This window comes from Corvus hawaiiensis, chromosome 3 (assembly GCF_020740725.1).
Source record: "Corvus hawaiiensis isolate bCorHaw1 chromosome 3, bCorHaw1.pri.cur, whole genome shotgun sequence".
NCBI classification, from domain to species: Eukaryota; Metazoa; Chordata; class Aves; order Passeriformes; family Corvidae; genus Corvus; species Corvus hawaiiensis.
Window position 1 is genome coordinate 76,806,948 of NC_063215.1, and position 16,933 is coordinate 76,823,880.

Below are 16,933 nucleotides of genomic sequence, written 5' to 3' on the forward strand. Positions count from 1 at the left end.
GATCACTGTGCAGAGGGGTCCTTTTATATTTTCAGAGGATCACTGTAGCTCAGTCAGAACCAGGGTCTGCTCACCTTCTAAATCAGGAATTTCAGCACCTCCTTCTAAATGAAAGAATTTGAAAATGGTATTTTTATTGAGGACAGGGTAGTGTTTAACTCACTTAAACTGATGCAATTTAGTCACAAGACACTCTTAATTTAAAACATATATTTATGTATATGTAATGTGTTTCGAATGCATTTGAGGGCACTGATATGAAGCTGTGTATCAATGCCTAAATTGAAGAAGTCAATTTTTTGTGTTCAGACAAGCAGTCCTAATTCTTTCCTCTGAGCACAGAAATCTGTAAGCTGAGCTGAAGTTCACCTGAATTTACAAAAGAGCAGGTATTATCCCCCTACCCTATTTCAGTGCTCAGTCTGGGTACATTCCTGGCCTAGGAGATAAAGGCATTACCTCATTCAGCTGCCTGTACTGGGTCTGAAACAAAAGGCAAGTGCTTTGCAGAAACTGGGTAAAAGAGTGCTTGTTTACTCCAAGGATTCAGTAGAAAACAGAAATATTGAAAGACTAAACTTTTACCCAATGCTTTCTATTCTTTGGAAGCTATGTTATGTTTTTAAACCACTCTGTTTTCAAATAACTTTTGGAAAATGAGGAGCAAAGTGAAAGGTATGTAAAGGCATTTAATTCAAGCATTCTAACTAGCTCATATTATCATCCTTACTGTAACTAGGAAAATACTACATTTTAGTCAGTGGAATATGTTTAAACATTTTTTCATTGTTCCAAGAGTATGGGACCTAATCACTTTGGTAGGATTCACAGGTCTGGCGGTGGTTTCTTGTTCAGCGTGTCTAGCAACAGAACAAACAAAATAGTGATTTATGCTTTGTTGACTTTCTACACCATGAAAGGATTCTTATTTCCATTTACACAAAAGGTTTCATTTGGGGGAGTGTGTCAAAAGTTACATATGATCCTTTAATCCAGGGATTTTCTGTGTTGGGGTGGGGTTTATTGTTAGATAGGAATTTTGAGGGTGTTTTTTTCATGAAGGAGGAAATTTTTTTCAAGTAGAAAACTGCTCTGGTTAGGAGTGTTCGGAAACCTGGTAAAAACTGCCACCCAGTAGCTCCCCGCCTTTTTATCAGAGTAGGCTGAAACAATAAGTTTGTGGTCCCACAACTCAGTAAATCCTGCTTTAGGGCTGTTAATACTTTGTCAGAAATGTTGCCAGACACATGATGAAAGTGCTGATCCAGAATGAACTCAGGCTGCCAATTCAAATAAAGAAAAATGATGACTTAATTTTGTACTAACAGGTTTTATGCCAGGTGAGGTATCACTGCCTCTACAACTCATACTTTCTGCCAGGTCAGATACTGTCTCTCCTCCCAGAGCCAGCATAAACCCACCATAAAAGCATAAAGCTGGCCCAAACATCATCCTGTGCCTTGGCTAATTTGACAGAAATACGATTATGTGCCCACACTTGATCCAGGGGAAACCTGTAGTGCTGGAGGACCTGAGCAGTGCAGAGAACCCACTGTTAGATGTTGACAAGAGGCTTTGCTATGTGCAGTGATGCTACTGAGCTGTGACTTTTTGGCAAGGGCAGAACAGGTGGTGCTTCTCCTCTCTGCTCCAGGGCATTGGATGTTCTCCCTAGCACTGCCCTTTGGAAACACTGCTTTCATCTGCTGGAGCAGAAACTGCACTGGGACCAGAACTCTGGAGTGAAGAAGTAGGACAAAGCAAAACAGGGCAGGAGACTTGTGTGGCCAGTAGTTCAGGTATACTGACACCAAAAATATGGTAGTTCAGTGGACTGTACTGTGTTTTGTTGGCAAGTACACTGAGAATTTTGATAACCACGGGGTACAAGTGTGATGCCTCTGTTCATCGGAGACTGGGCTAGCTCAGCTGACAGGACCCCAGAATACCTGCCACCTAAGCAAACAGAGCTGAAACATACTTAAAATCAACAAATGATGCACTATTCTTAGTATATATACACATGTACTAAACACCATAAAAATATCTTTCAGCCTCATCATGAAAATAAGGGATGCCCAACCATGGGACCATGGCCATACAAAATAGAACTATCCACTTTATTTTCATTTTCAGAAGAAATCTACAAAACCTTTTTACCTCACAGCTTCCTGTACTATAAAGGCCCAAGAGAATGCAAAAAATGTCAATTGGTGATACAATTAGAAGTCTAGCACCAAACCTGATAAACTTCGGGAATGAGAAGCTTAGCACTTTAACTGTGACTTGATTAGCAAGTGTATGGATCTGATGGCTGCTTCAGAGCAGCTTTATGCAGAGTCTCTGTTGCAGGAGCTAACATCTGTCATCATCATTCCAAGCTCTAGTGAAACAAAATCATCTACTGCTGAAATCCATGTGCCAGATCAGCAGTTTCCTTCTGTCCTAGGCAGACATTTGCACTTCAGTGTAGCAGCAAATTGCTCCTAAACCACAAAGAAGAGAAAGTAAAACAGAGAACAGAAAGGGAATTAAGGAAACTTTAGGAGCAATTTGCAGAATAGATCATAATTATGATTAAAAAAAAACTTTGTTAATCCTTTTATTGCTCAAACAATTTTGGAACTGGGTAATTACCAGTTTTCTTGGCCTTGACGCAATCTTAGATTTTCGAGTCCACATGCGTTAACCAAACCATGGGATAGAGTCAGAGAACCGGTGTTTTGTCAGAGACATCAGCCTTCAGACCTTCGTTTGAAGTGACTTCTGGTCAGGCAGGACACTGGACAAAAGAAAGGCAGTGGTAAGTCTCAAAATCAGCTGTGGATGATTCTCATGCTGATGAACTTGAGCCCAGTGGACATAAGGCTATGCTGAAGTCTGTTTTGTGTTTTCTTCCTCATCCTATTCTGAAGCTCTGAAGGTGAGAACTGAAGGAGAGAGGTGCTCCAGGAGCTGATGAAAGGCAGGTGGTGACAGCAGCTCCTTGTGGAATGAGTTGTTGCCAGCAGGATGAGGCAGGCTGAGCATGGCACCAAAGGGCTCTGGTGGTTCCAGCCCCACCAGCCTTTGCTAGGTTCTTTACGGTCCTCTTAGGGCTGTAACCCAACCCCACCACTGCTCATGTGGCAGTGCTGCAATTTGGATGCTGCACTTCAAATACAGGGCACCAGCACCCATGAGGCCACCACAGGCCCATCACTCATGAGTTACAAGATGAGGTGGTATCCCAATCCAGAGTCCTTTCAGACTACCAAGTACAAAATCCCCAATTAGGCAAAGATTGTTTGAAAGAAGTGTGCAGCAAAATAAGGCATCTATGACTGCTGTCTGACAGGGAACAAGACAACAGCATGCCAGGGAAGGACTATCTTACAGCTGCTATTCTGAAGCAGTGGCTTTCATTTTCCAGCCCCTTTTGAGCCCTCCTCAACCCCACTGAGGCTGAAGGGTTCCCTGCAGCTGTGCTCAGTGGAAGAGGGTAGCTCAACTTTTAAGTACAGCCCCCCTCTGCCCTCCACACCACAGCAAAGCCTTTGACTCCTGCAGAGAGCTGTAGTACCTATTGCTCCCTGACCACAAACCCAATCCTCCTCACTGAACATGCTCCCAAGGAAGTGGTGCTGATGTGAGCAGCTGGAATGACCTGTGAAGGGAAGAACATCATTAATCTGGAAAACAAGGACTCCTATGTCTGAAACTTGCCTGTGAGGAATGCAAACATACAACGACACCAAGACAGAATCTAGGCAGTTTTCGTGTGTCTTATATGGACAGTGAGGAGACCTGGAATTCCACCATTAGCTGCTACTCTGCTGTTATACATCAGTTACAGGTGAAGAGTGATCAACAGCAAAATGCTCAGCTAAGGCTCATTCTTTGGTATTTATACTTATGTTTGAAGCCATCACAGTATGCCTGCTTATATTGCAGTGCAGAACATCAGCAGAATAACAGTTGAAATGAGCAGAAGTCCAGCCCCCATCAATTCTATTAACTCCATGTGTTGTCATTGAGACTATTGTTACCTCATACTGATTTTTTTTTCCCCAAGCATTCTAGTGTTTTTCCTACCTCAGTAATTATATCTAGAGGTGGAGGGCATCAAATTCACGCATGACAGAATTCCTGGGGTGTCACTAGAGCTACCCCACAGATTCATTTATCCTCCTCATGCTGTTCTCAAGATGTCAGCAAGTGGGATGAGTGGCATGACAGGTGGAAAATTAGGAGGATTTCAGACCTCACTTTCACTCTTGATGGTGCTGCAGTCTGTGGAAGTAACTGTGTTTATGGCTGTCTTGGCTGGGGAGAATGCTGCTGCCGCATCACATCTGTGTTGGTGACGGATCAGGGAGATGGTTAGGGCTTTGCACAGTGATAGAATTTCATGTTTATTCTGGTTTTCAAAACACAAACTGAAAGAGTATCAGCAGTCTGCTGACTGTGTAAAGCTACAAATCAAGAGGAGAAAGGCCACTGATCAAACTGACCAGGCAGGGTTAATCAGGCAATGTTGAACCCGAACTGTAGTCTTAGAAGCTCCAAATGAAGAATCTTAGTTCCAGCAGACTTGGGCAGCTGGATGTGCTCAGAAGCTCTGTCAAATCACTCTGGGTGCCTGCTGTTCAGCCCAAGATGGATATGTCAGGCTAGCAAGTTGCTCTGAGGAAATATGCGTTACTGCGAACTTTCACTCTTACATTTACATGCAATATTTTCTCTCCATTCCTAGTGTCCCAGAAATGACTCTAAAAAGCTAAAGGTTCTAACTCATGCAATGTGTTACTATGTTTAAGACTCCACCAAATTCTACAATTTGCAAGATGGAATAATATGGATACACTGACTCTCTAGACAATAAGAACTATGGTTCATCCGGAATCCAGAAACTAGACTTGAGCCCTGTAAGAAAAGCTGTAGCATCAACAGTGAAGCTTTCCTTCAAGACTGTTCTGACCACTGTAATGCCAAAACACAAGTAAAATCTTACATCTTCTAAGATTATTAGCTCATTCAGTAGTGAAAGCCAAAAAGTTCAATTATGAAAAGAGTTTCACCACTGTCTGGACGTACAGAATTTGGCAGGAAATGCCAGTAGTATGGTTTTCTATGCATTTTCCCCTGTTTTCTACTTAACTTTCCCTAAAGAATACAATGAAGAGAACTAGAAGTTCATTGTCATGCTCTTCATTAGAAGGGTCATCTGACTTAACACACAGAAGGGCAAGAGCAGAGACAGTTGCAGTCAGGATGAAAATTGGTTGTACCTTAAAAATGCAATGCAGAAAGCCACTTTTAACGTATTCAATGGCAAAAAAGTGGAAGAAGTTAATGTCTAGGGCATACCCAAAGTTTCCTATGCTGAGATCATTGCAGTTAAACAAATTCCTTATCTCAGATGCAATTTATGGCTACATGAAGGGCTATGTGAAGAAAAATTATTCCCAAAGGGAAGATTTTCCTGCTTCTATACTCAGTGTGCTCACTGACTGTGTTGCTCAACATTCTTCTGTGCATAACCAAATCAGTATCTGTTGTCTTCCCAGTATTTCTATTCCACTGTGCATTAGTGGAAGAACAAGGTGCTTATCAGCCACACTGTGACTTCTGACTGCTGAGAATTTCACCTTGGCATATAACTCTCTATTCGTCATAAGTATTCAGGTTTATGAAGTTATTGCTTGAAATGGAAATTTGGCATACATCTTAGCATTAGATGTATATACAGATATTTGGGAAGAGGCAGTTCATGGAATGGGTGGATGTGATTATGTCCACAAATGGAATCAAAGCAGAAATGGTTTTGGACTACTCTGTGTCTTGCCACTGACTCTGACTGTTATTTTCCAAAGAAACAAGGTCACAAAACTGAAGTGGTACTAAGAATGAGATGTTGCTGATTAAAATTAATACTGTGACCATTCCCTTTTTCTGTTTTAATCACATCTGCAGAAGCTAATGAGTTTGGGGATGGTTCTATTAAATATGACTTTGGAGTGGGCTGAATTTCTTGAAAATAATTTGGTGATTTTTTTTGTTAAACCAAGATGTTCAGGAAAGCTTCCTCTGTGCTTAACTTATTTATACCTGAAATCTGAATCATCTGAAATGTTCTTTAAACTATCTGTTAGAAATTTCTGACCCTTTCACTCCCTCTATCAAAAAAGTGGGCTTATGTTGCACATGTACAAACTACCTCTAATAAAATGGGTATGGTTGTATAATGGCTTTTCTAGCTCTTCACGCTACATTTAGATTCTGTGATTTTGATTATGTTTCATCCTGGGTCTCCTTTGTTGTCACTGGGGCACTGAAATTGATGTAATACTGGTATGCCTACAACCCCAGCTATATAACCAGTATTTATAGTGCACAGCCTGCTTCTAGAAGGTCAAAGAAAGGTAACTACAAATAGTAAGCCTAATGCCAGCAGGCCTAACTACACTGTACCACAGTATGAACTTACATTACAAATTTTTAGGAGCTCACAAATCAAAAAAGGCTGAAAACTCACATGTTGTCTCCTAGGTGCCCAGGATGAAGAGGACTTCAGAACAAATCTACAAAACCAGAAATAGGAAGCATTCCTGGAGAACTGAGATGAAAATAATTTCACAGTCTGATGATAAGTTACTACAAATCAAGGGGAAAAGCTCTCCACAGATGGTGTTAAATAAGTACAGAGGACTGACACAGGCTGCAAGATCGGCAGGGAGGGTGATAAAAAGGGACAATTTAAAGCTCTGTTATTATATGAGGGTTAATAATTTTCTAGCACTGTGGTTAGTATGTAATCACAGCAGCCTCTCACGTTGAGTAACAGCATGTGATTGTCAGGGAGGTGTGTGTGCCACGGAAAGATGCCAGGGTTAGGAGCCAGCTATCCCAAATGTGTTTGCATCATCTGCAGCCGAAGGCACACTCCCAAGCCCTGCCTGTGGTGTCAGCTGCCTGGGGGTCACCTTCCCTCCAGGCTGCTCCTGTATCCCAACCCCTCCACCTAGCCTTTGTCACTTCCCTGGCCACCGTGTCCTGTGCCTGCAGCCAAGAACCTTCCTCCAGAGGAATTCCTCTTCTTTTTTTTTTTTTTTTTCTTTTCTTTTTTATTTTTTCAGAACAATCATCAGGTCATAAAATTTAACCTCAGAGCATGCAGAGAACTTTTAATGAGAAAATGTTTGGCCATCTCACCACAACTAGCCTGCAGAAATGTACTGTTATGGCTCATGTTCATTGGTATGGATGTCTCTGGGGTATGTAATTTGGGGACACTAGAAAGCAAGGGAAGCTACTGCAGAGAAGGATGCAGCTGGGACTAAAAATCAAAACCTAAAAGGCAATAAACAGATCCTCCACTGTCCCTTTTTTCAGGTGCAACCAAATACTTCATGCAAGGCAGCCACCTCACACCTCGGGTCGCACATTTGGGACTGTGTAATGCAGGGGAGAATGACCCCACTTAACACACCATCCCTCAGTGTCCTCACTCACCACATCAGTTCAGCTCCTTGACACAGGTATACGTGATCTTCACCTTTACTAATTGGAGGAATATCAAGGCCTTTGTGGTTGGTATAAGCTGAAAGCTCCACAGAGAGCCAGGAGAAAGAATAGAAAAAAAATACATCTATTTTATACAAACTGTTCTCTGTACCATTACCTACAATTACATACTATAATTCAAGAGCTAATTTCACCCACTTTCCCCTTTCCACGATGCTTTCCCTGACTTTTCTGAGATGGCCACCACAGGCTCAGAGGTAAGAGTGTGCCCTGGGGAGCCAGGCTCCGTGCCTTCTGGTGTCTGTCTGTCCTAACATGTGCTAAGAAGCAGAGACACGACCTGCAGTTTCCTTTGTGACAGCAGACTTTGCTTCCTGAGTGGCCTCTCTCTAAATATGAAGTTGACACTGCCTGATTCTCTGATCCAGAATGCTATTTTTTGCATATTCCACGACCAATTTGAGCCCAAATTGCACTGAATAAAATAATTGCTATAATAAAATTCAATATGATAATGTGGTTTGCAACAAAGGGCCACTGTTTGTATTTCCCTATGGATTCAGATCACATCAGCTTTCCATGTACAAGAAGGCCAAGTCTGTATGCAGGCTAAAAAGGCTATACTATATATATATATAAGGTAGTAAATACTTATGCAGGACTTACACAGGACTAAAAGGAAGGCAGCTAGGACAATTACTGTCTTCACTAGATGTATATTGCTAAGAGAAATCCACAGCAGGAGTACAGCAAATAAAGTGTCTATTGTAATATATAATACAGTCATTGTATGTTTGGCCTGAGTAGCTGCACAATGCCATGTCAGTTTTAATTGCTCTCATTTACTCAAATGCCGGTAGCAAAAGCATCTACTTCCTGTAAAGCTGGAGGTTTGTCTTTGAGATACAAAGTCTCCTGTCTATGATTTACTGGGCTTCCTTCAATAAAAAGCTGTGGATAATGACTGCACTTTCCTTTGAATATTCATCTGAGAAGTTAGAAAACTATGTTTAAAAAAGCAAACAGATCATTGAATCTTCCCCGAAACAAACCTGATTTTTAAAGAGACTCAGAGCCAAAATTATCTCTGCGTTTTATACTCGCTTCTAGCATTTGAGTAAGCATTTGTGAATTCAAGCCAGATCAAACCAAATCTCTAGAAGAATATACTGCTTTTTCTAGGGAGAAGACTATAAAGTGAAGTTGTATGTTGCCAGGAATTTGCCTTCAATGGAAATTACTCCATTATTTCGTTAAAAGACCTTTTTACTCTAAAAGTAATACTTTCCACATTGTCATTCAGAAAAAAAGAAAAAATCTTTATTATCTCATCTGTAGTCTGTGGCTTGTAATGTGCAGGAGGTCAGACTAAATCCTTCTATAATCCTTTTGCACTTCAGTCCATGAACTCTTTTTTTTTTATTGTTTCCTATAAAGTATTTCCGTTTTAAGGGAAGAGCAATGCTTACATCACAAAGCAGTTTTAAAATTTCCCAGCAAGCTAGGGGAAGAAGTCTCTTCTAATGCCTTAAAGGAAAATAGCAATGGATTTAGGAAGGAATTTGTTACATCTGTCTAAAGGCATCTAAAATTTAGGAATCTGGGCTAAACCGGTCTTCTAGGCACCTCGTATTGCCTGCAGAGAGTGAATAGCACTGACGCCACCAAGGAAATTACCTCATTCCAAACAAGGTCTCCCAGATAGGTGGGCTGAATCGTTTTCGGGAAGAACTGACTGTGAGAAGCCAACATGACTCAGTTCAGCAATACCTGACTTTTGAATAAGTAACATCAGATTAGACGAATGTGATTTCTGACGGTGTGCGTAGCTTCTCTTGATTGTATATGGCTTTCACTGAGCTATCTAAGGAATTTTTAGAAGAAATGGAAGAGGATTAATATGTTTGGGGGGGATTTTTATAAAGAAGTTACTTTAGAGAGTGCTGGCAATGCTGGTAATATGTTTCAGGGTAGACACGGCACATAAATGTACAGATGATACAAGTAAGGGCAAGCCATACCACATGCACAGTATGGAGCTGTGTTGTTGTTGTAAATTATGTCCAAACCCTAGATTAATCTAAGAATAAAGAAATAAAACAGGAATCTATCAATCAAAAATTGTTACATTAAAAAATCCCTTGGACCTGTGCTTTTCTTTCTTCTTCTACTTTTGCAGAGATAAGGAATTATTTTTTACTCCAGAAGACATTAAATCTTGAACAGACTTGCAAAAACTCAGCAATACCTAATAGTGTCAGGAAAGTTGCAGCATCTACCTTTTTGGACTTTAGCACGTAGTGCTGTGTCCCTCTTTCTTTGGGCCTTTAGTTACTGTTCTGCTTAATAATCTGTTTAAGAATCAAATAGGCCAGATTACCATTCCTGTGCACCTTATGTAGACACTTAAATAAAATCAAAGGGAATTTTCACATAATTGGTTTTCACAGGCTTTGAAAAGCTCAGCTGATTTTTAAAATGGATGTTTCTCACATGACTTTACACTGTTCCAGAAGAAAAGAAATGAAAAATTACATTCTTTCCATAAGGGAAAGAAGAAGAAGAAAAAAAAAAAAAAAAACAAACCAGACTTTCTCTATGAATGACAGTTAAACACCAAACATCCTTTAATTCAGGGTAAAAGAAGCAAAAATTAAAATAAAAAAAAATTCTCAGAATTTGTTGTTTTCCAAAATCCAATGCATGACCAATGCTCCATTCTCCACTTACATAAAACTGTTCAGTGGAAAGAGAGGATCTGTCTTTGGTAGCCTGGGTGTCTACTAGTCCCACATATACTCTAACATGAAAAGTACCTATTTTACAGGGATCTCCCCACAAGTATGACAATTCTAATTCCTTCACAGAACTGATCTGTTTTCATACTCTTTGGAGTAGTCTGAATTACCATCAAGCCTCTGTAGATTTACCCAAACACACAGTTTCATGCAATGAACTCAGATCTCCTGTCACAAACATCCACGTGAAAAGTGGACTCTAAGTATGAAGTACTGCATCTCTCATTTCTGCTGACACTAAATGTGTAAGTAACTAAATTTACAATAAAGTTTACTCTGGCATGAACATGTACTCAGCTTTTGAAGCCCTGTGACGAAATTTAAAGTAAAAATGAAAAAGCAAACTTTGAAGAAAAGAAGTTTAAAGGGGAAAAGCTTATGGGCCCAGAGACAGGGATTTTACCAGGAGGATATTCCTTTGGGTTGGGCTGAATAAAGGTAACAGGCATTCTCTTTCCTTTAGTAAGAGGTGCACTTTCGTAACTTGTAAGGGAAATTGCTGAATAGTTTTGAGTGTTGCGCTGCTGTGTTGGTTTCAGCTCTGGAATGTAGTTCGGATATTGTTCGAGAGTTTAAGAAAAAATAACAACAAACTTCAGAGCAAGTTCCTGCAAGCTCCACGAGCTCCTAGTGTACATATGAATGGGAAGGGACAATTTTCCTGCATGCCAGAGGAGAAGGGCAGCTTTTGATGGCAGGTCATTCAGCTATAGGGTGCCACAGGAATTAACTGTATCTTATGCAAGGGATAGCTTCCCCTGGTCTAAACTGAAAGCTCCCACCCAGGGGGTCTGGCAGGAATCTCGGTAGCATTTCTATTTTGTTCAGCAGTATTTGGTTGACCCGTTCAAATGCACCTGTTTTCATAGAGACTGCTCTCTTTGTTCAGTGTACATTCCAGCACAGTGTTAAAAACCACCAAACATGGTCAAAAGGTCACTGCTTGTGTCTCAACGTAGCTTGTGTTCCCCTCTACAGACTGATTCAAAACTGCCTTTTCTCTCGAGTGTGCCGCAGAGCTTCTAGATCATAGTAAGGAAGCTGCACATGCTTGCATGGGAATACTGGGGAGGAGCAGTTTTCCAATCAGCTTTGCCATTGCACCAGATGCAGAGTGCCTGGGATAACCAAACCTCAGCCCAGTCAGTAATTTATTGACACATTATAATTATTCTTCAGATGGTTTTTTTTGCTGTCTGTTGACAAAGCCTCTGCTCTCCTCCAGAAATTTCTCAGTTGGTGTGATTTCATGCTGAGGGTCTGACAGATTTGTTTCCCCACACACCACCTTTCCTGTGTCTGGACAAACCTGCCTTTGGTTTAATTACATGCTGTTGGATATGCCCAGCCTCTATTGCAGTGCTCCATGAGGCACTGGTAGACTCTGTGTGGCTTTAATTGCATAGTCAGCAGGTGTAGGAGCAAGTCTTTCCTGTAACCAATCAGGGTCTAGATGCATTTTATGTCTCACTTCCTCTTCCCATGTTCTGCAGCTACAAGTAATTCCACAAGGCAATAGTCTTCACACTCAGCTCAGTGCTCAATGAGACAACAGAGTTTGGAAAGGCTGAAGTGAAGTTAAAAGCAAAAGACCTAATAAAACAAATTACAGTAGCCAAACTGCTGTGCACAGAGACCCTGTATTTTCAGAGCTGCTTTGATAGCTCTGCCCTACCCAAAATTTCTCATGTGCTCTGAATGAGCTAGTTCCTGCTCTAAAAGATCTACAGATCTCAGCCTCCCTCAGATGCTTGCTAAATTTTTGGCATCCTCTACTTTTCTCATGCATTTCCCTGGCATCTGCCCAAGCTCTCCTGTGACGTGGTTGGTGCAGAGACCCCCTCTTCCTCTTTGCCCGCACCTACCTCTGTCTGCGTGGTTTTGCTTGTGGCTGGCACGTTCCTGCCATCACAGTCAGCATCCATGTAATAAAAATAATAACAACAACAGGGATTTGATGAAAGATGAAAAGGGATTGTTATTGGAGTAAGCAAACATAACAACCTTAGATCTGCCTTGCTGCTTCAGTAAAACTTGCCCTTGCCTTGCCTTGCCTTGCCTGACTTGCATAACAGTCCTGTATTTCATACTCACACTCCCGTACTGCATTTGGTGTGCAATTTATATTGAAAAGAAAAAGGGTCCAGACCCAGCCTGTTTGTAATAAGCTACTGAAAGCTTTAGAAACCCCATTAATCGCTGGACCTTTGTTCCACATCCCCAGTGTCCTGATGACTAGTGCCTTTCCTATGGTATCTTCACTAGTTCTCACCTTCCTGCTACAGTGAGGTAGAGGACTGAAATATCCAATAGTCCCATTTTGACAAACTGAGGGATAGGACATCCCTTAAAATAAGTCTAAATCTCCAAGTGAGCACAGTCTACCTCTGCACTGTTGCCAAGACCTGCTGTGTAAACACTAGACAGCCCCACCCAAGCTGGGAAAGAAGGGTTCGGGGCTTTTAATGAGTGTCATGACCATTCCTTCACGGGAAAACCCAACGCTTTCCCTACTTTGTATCGAGCTCATTGTATGTCTGCATGGCACGGAGTCTTTTCCAGTGCATAATGGTATCCCTAAGTGGATGCCTGGTTGTTGTTCGTAAATTAAGCATCTTTTGTTTTTCCACCAGGAATCTTGGAGTGTTGCACTGATTGTCTGTTATCTGTCAAGGCATCAGTCAGCAACCCAGCAACTCTCTGCTGGAGACTGCCCTGCTTTTACAATTAGCAATAAAAAGCTTTTGTCGCTGCACAATGATGCTTCTGAGGTCTGGTGCAGGGTTTTAGGAGGGTTTTCTTAGTCAACAATAAGATAAAAAGCATACATATTCTATTTGCTTTAACAGTGAACTGGAACAGAAAATATTTAGCTCAAAAATGAAGAAACACTTCTACATGCTAGAGTAATTATACTGATGCATATGAATAAGGTTTCTCATTTCCTACGTTTTCGTGCATTGCCTCACCATCTCTATTAAATTTAATGTGAAATGTTTTGAAGTACACTTCTACAAGATACAAGAATAACTGAAACTGTAATTTACACCATGTTTAAAAGAAACTTAACCAGAACAAGATCAGCTTCCCTTCACTGTGTTATTTATATAAACAACTCTTTCAGAAAAAGATCAAGCACTTAAATATACAAGCTGGATAAAATTAGGGTCACTTGATCCTTCTCCTAAGCAATATTAAAGCTCACACATACTAATCATGAAACAGTCAGGGGATAGCAATGTTAATCCTAATTATGTATAGCTTGTTTGAGTACATTAAAAATGCAATTTAAGGCTACATCTGCCGTGACAGTTCTAGGTACATTACTAGTTCATGTGCAGCATTAAGCCTTCTCGTTTCTATCAGCTGTGGTCACAGGATCTTCTATATGTCAAAATATAGGTTATGCAGACTTTAATTCTGTCTTTAAAGAGCCTCTTATTTTGTGAAGGCTTAAATTTGTATTAGATGCCTGGAGCTGAGGAAGGATTTGACAGAGTAGTAGACTTCATTTTCTTCTCCTCTCAATGTGTTATATTTTTGCCATGAAAAAAGCATGAGTAGAGTGTGTGTACTGGGGGCATAAATAACGGGAAAATTTATAAACAACAAGACTGAGGAGAAGTAACAAGAAAATGTCAGAAGATATTAATAGTATGTTACACCAGGTAAAAAGGATATATGGTAGGAAGGTGGGAAAGTGTAGAAAAGGAAAGACACAGATTGATTTAGACAACATTACATAGTAGAACTTGTGAAAATAAAAAACCAGTCACACCTTTTATTTTTTACGTTTGTAATCACCTACAAAAGGAATAACTATTAAAAAAATGTAATTTACATAAAACAATCCTTGTAAATCTGGTTCATGTTCACACATTATCTAGGAGAGTGGTGTATTCATCTAAACTCTACTGACTGTGTCCATTAAAAAAAATGTGGCTTTCATGGGAGTACTGCACATAAATGTAATTTATTGAGGAATTTTAAAAATGTTCTTTGAGACATCTGTCTCTTTTAAGGGGTTCCAAATTCTATCAAAAATCTGTTGTATTCTGTGTAATAGTAGCAGAAATTCAAGTGAGCAAAAAAAGTGTTAGAATGCACTGCAGTTATTCAAATATAAAACACTTAGTTGGGATTATAATGAGTTTCCAACAAATGCAGCAGCTGCAGTTTTTAAATCAGCTTGACAGGAAAAAAGCTTTTATTAAACACAGAAAGTCTCCTCTAGATAATATATTGTCCATTCTGGGCCAGAGCCATCACTCATTTTTAGCTTAGAACAGTTTAGAACAGTTATATGTGTGTATATATATATATATATATACACACGGGTATATGAGTTCTGCATTTTAACACTTACTATTCAATGACTCCCCCAAATTTGTTTAGGACTAATTATAGTTTTCAAAGTATTTGCATATGTAAGGAAGGTTCACAGACAAAAACTAAATTTTGTTTATTTACACAAAGTTTTTTCACCCCATGTAGTGGACACGGGGCAGGAAGCATTTGACGTAATTATGAAGAAAAATAGAATGTTTAGAGCATTCAAACTGCACATAGCAAAATCTTTGTCTCAGTGAAACTGCATCTGAATTTGGTTTAATTTATTATGTTTTGCCTCTAGTATTTGAATATGTAAGTAATGTAAGTAAGATTTTTCCTACATAGTCTCTAGTAACTTTCAGTCAAGCATTGTATGTGATATTAATAGTCAAGTTTCCTATAAAATGTACTCCCTGAAGAATATCCTTTGTTTCAGTAAAACTTACCCAAGCCAAGAATTCTAACATTAAATTAATTTCCAGCTTGAAAACACTTGATCTGCCTCAGGAAAAGACACTCAAAACACCTCCAACTAAGTATCAATATCTCAATTTTGGGGAGCAGAGGACCTGGCCTCTGAGAGTTAATGCTTAAAGGGCAGCAGCAAATCCTCAGATTTCACATGAAAATAGGCCTGACATATAAAATCCATACCTATGACCACCTTCGGCTCTTTCCTCATCAGCACTTACCTATCCTTACGTATTTCTTTTCATCTGTCCAAGATTCACATTCCCCCTCCTTGGCCCATCACTTACATGCTTTTTTATGTGGGAAACCATTTTTGTGTGTTGCAAGTATGCCTTAAGCACCTTGGGGTGCACCAGTTCTGCCAGCTAAGTGTGGCTGGGAACCTGCTCTGCAAATTGGCCTCTTTCACTCCCCACACTGAAGATCCCCAAGACCTCACTCAGCAGGATGGCTCACCTGGGCTTCAGCCCTCACTTTCATGGGTATATGATACAACACTGCAGTCCCACTTTTCACTCACGTGGGCTGGCAAGGGCACATCCACTTGTATTTCCATGTGCTTTGACAGGAAATACACCAAGGTCTACTTTTCCTACGAACAGAGTGGATCCTCTGAGCAGAAGCTGCAAAAGCAGAGAGGTTATCAGCAATTTTGGGCTTGCTTTCCATGTCTTGGTGCAAAAGTTAGATGAGTGTTTCAGGCCCTTTAGGATGCCTGCGAATAGAGCTGGATTATATTGATAACAAGTGCTGATGAAGCAGAGATGCAATGGCCAGGCTCTTTACCTTGTATCGAGCAGCTTTAAGGTGATTTAATGATGATGTGGAAGAGTAACTGCGCCAGGGCTGACTTTGCAGCTGGGATTGCCCATGCATTTTTTACAAAGAACTACCTGAGGCTTGTAGTAAATTATTAACTCATAAACGAAAAGCAGTTTTTGAAGTAGAAAGGGATGATGTTGTAACACCTTTTGAGGGGAAACCATTAGGCAGTTGAAAGGAAATAGGTAAGGACCAGAAAAGCAGATTTTTGGTTTTGACTTAGCCTATTAAGAGATCATTGTGCTCATTAAACTACATAGGACTCCTGAATTTAGAAGCAGCTACTTCAATTTATAAATATTATATTAAATTCACAGTCCTCTCTTTTTTTTCTACTTTCTTCTTTTGTTTTTTAATGTAGCATAACAAGACATCTGTGCTAGGTTGTCATGAGGGTCACAAGAGACTATTGTCTAAGTTTTATCTTTCAGAAATTCCTCTCCCAGATCAATAAGATGGTTTTCTTCTGTAAACAAATAACCTCACTTATTTTCCATTTCCTGGCTGTAGTCCTCCTTCTGAAATTCTACTGTCTAAGGCTAGCCCTGAAGCCAGAGTTTTAGAGAAAGCTACACAAGGCTGCTCTCATTTGCCTGTGAAATACTCACTGTGAAGAAGTGTTGTCTTAGAAACGTGTAGAAGCGGTGGGATGCTGCTGCTGGGTCTCAGCCCTTCCCTGCAACCTGCAACCTACCCATGGCATGGACTGCCCTTTTTTCAATCCAGTCCTGAAATAAATTAAGCTATGAGGTTTGCTTGATCAAACATGTGCCGTGGTGTTTCTGTGTTGTCTCTCCTATCGGCTCCTCCTGTCCAGCCACATCCTGCTCCAGAGGGTACTCAATCCCAGGCCAAAGACCAATCATTATTTGTTTCAGTTAATTTAACTGAATCACTCTGTTCTTGGCCAAGGTGAGCACTGTCACTGCTGGGTGCTTGGCTCTTCTGGAGAGTTTCTCCTTCCTTCTCTGAGCTGAAAGTACTTCTCTGTCACTGATGTCCCA

At 40.4% G+C, this 16,933-nt stretch overlaps 1 long non-coding RNA gene across 1 annotated transcript; it reads right to left on the minus strand.

Annotated features, from left to right (window-relative positions):
* Nucleotides 1-2,106: 2,106 nt before the first annotated feature.
* LOC125323324 lies at nucleotides 2,107-16,661 on the minus strand. The gene is made up of 4 exons (XR_007202484.1): nucleotides 16,538-16,661; nucleotides 15,564-15,730; nucleotides 2,638-2,782; nucleotides 2,107-2,486 (listed from the first exon to the last, which is right to left on the minus strand). It is a non-coding gene; the product is annotated as an uncharacterized LOC125323324 (long non-coding RNA).
* Between the last annotated feature and the right edge of the window lie 272 nt (nucleotides 16,662-16,933).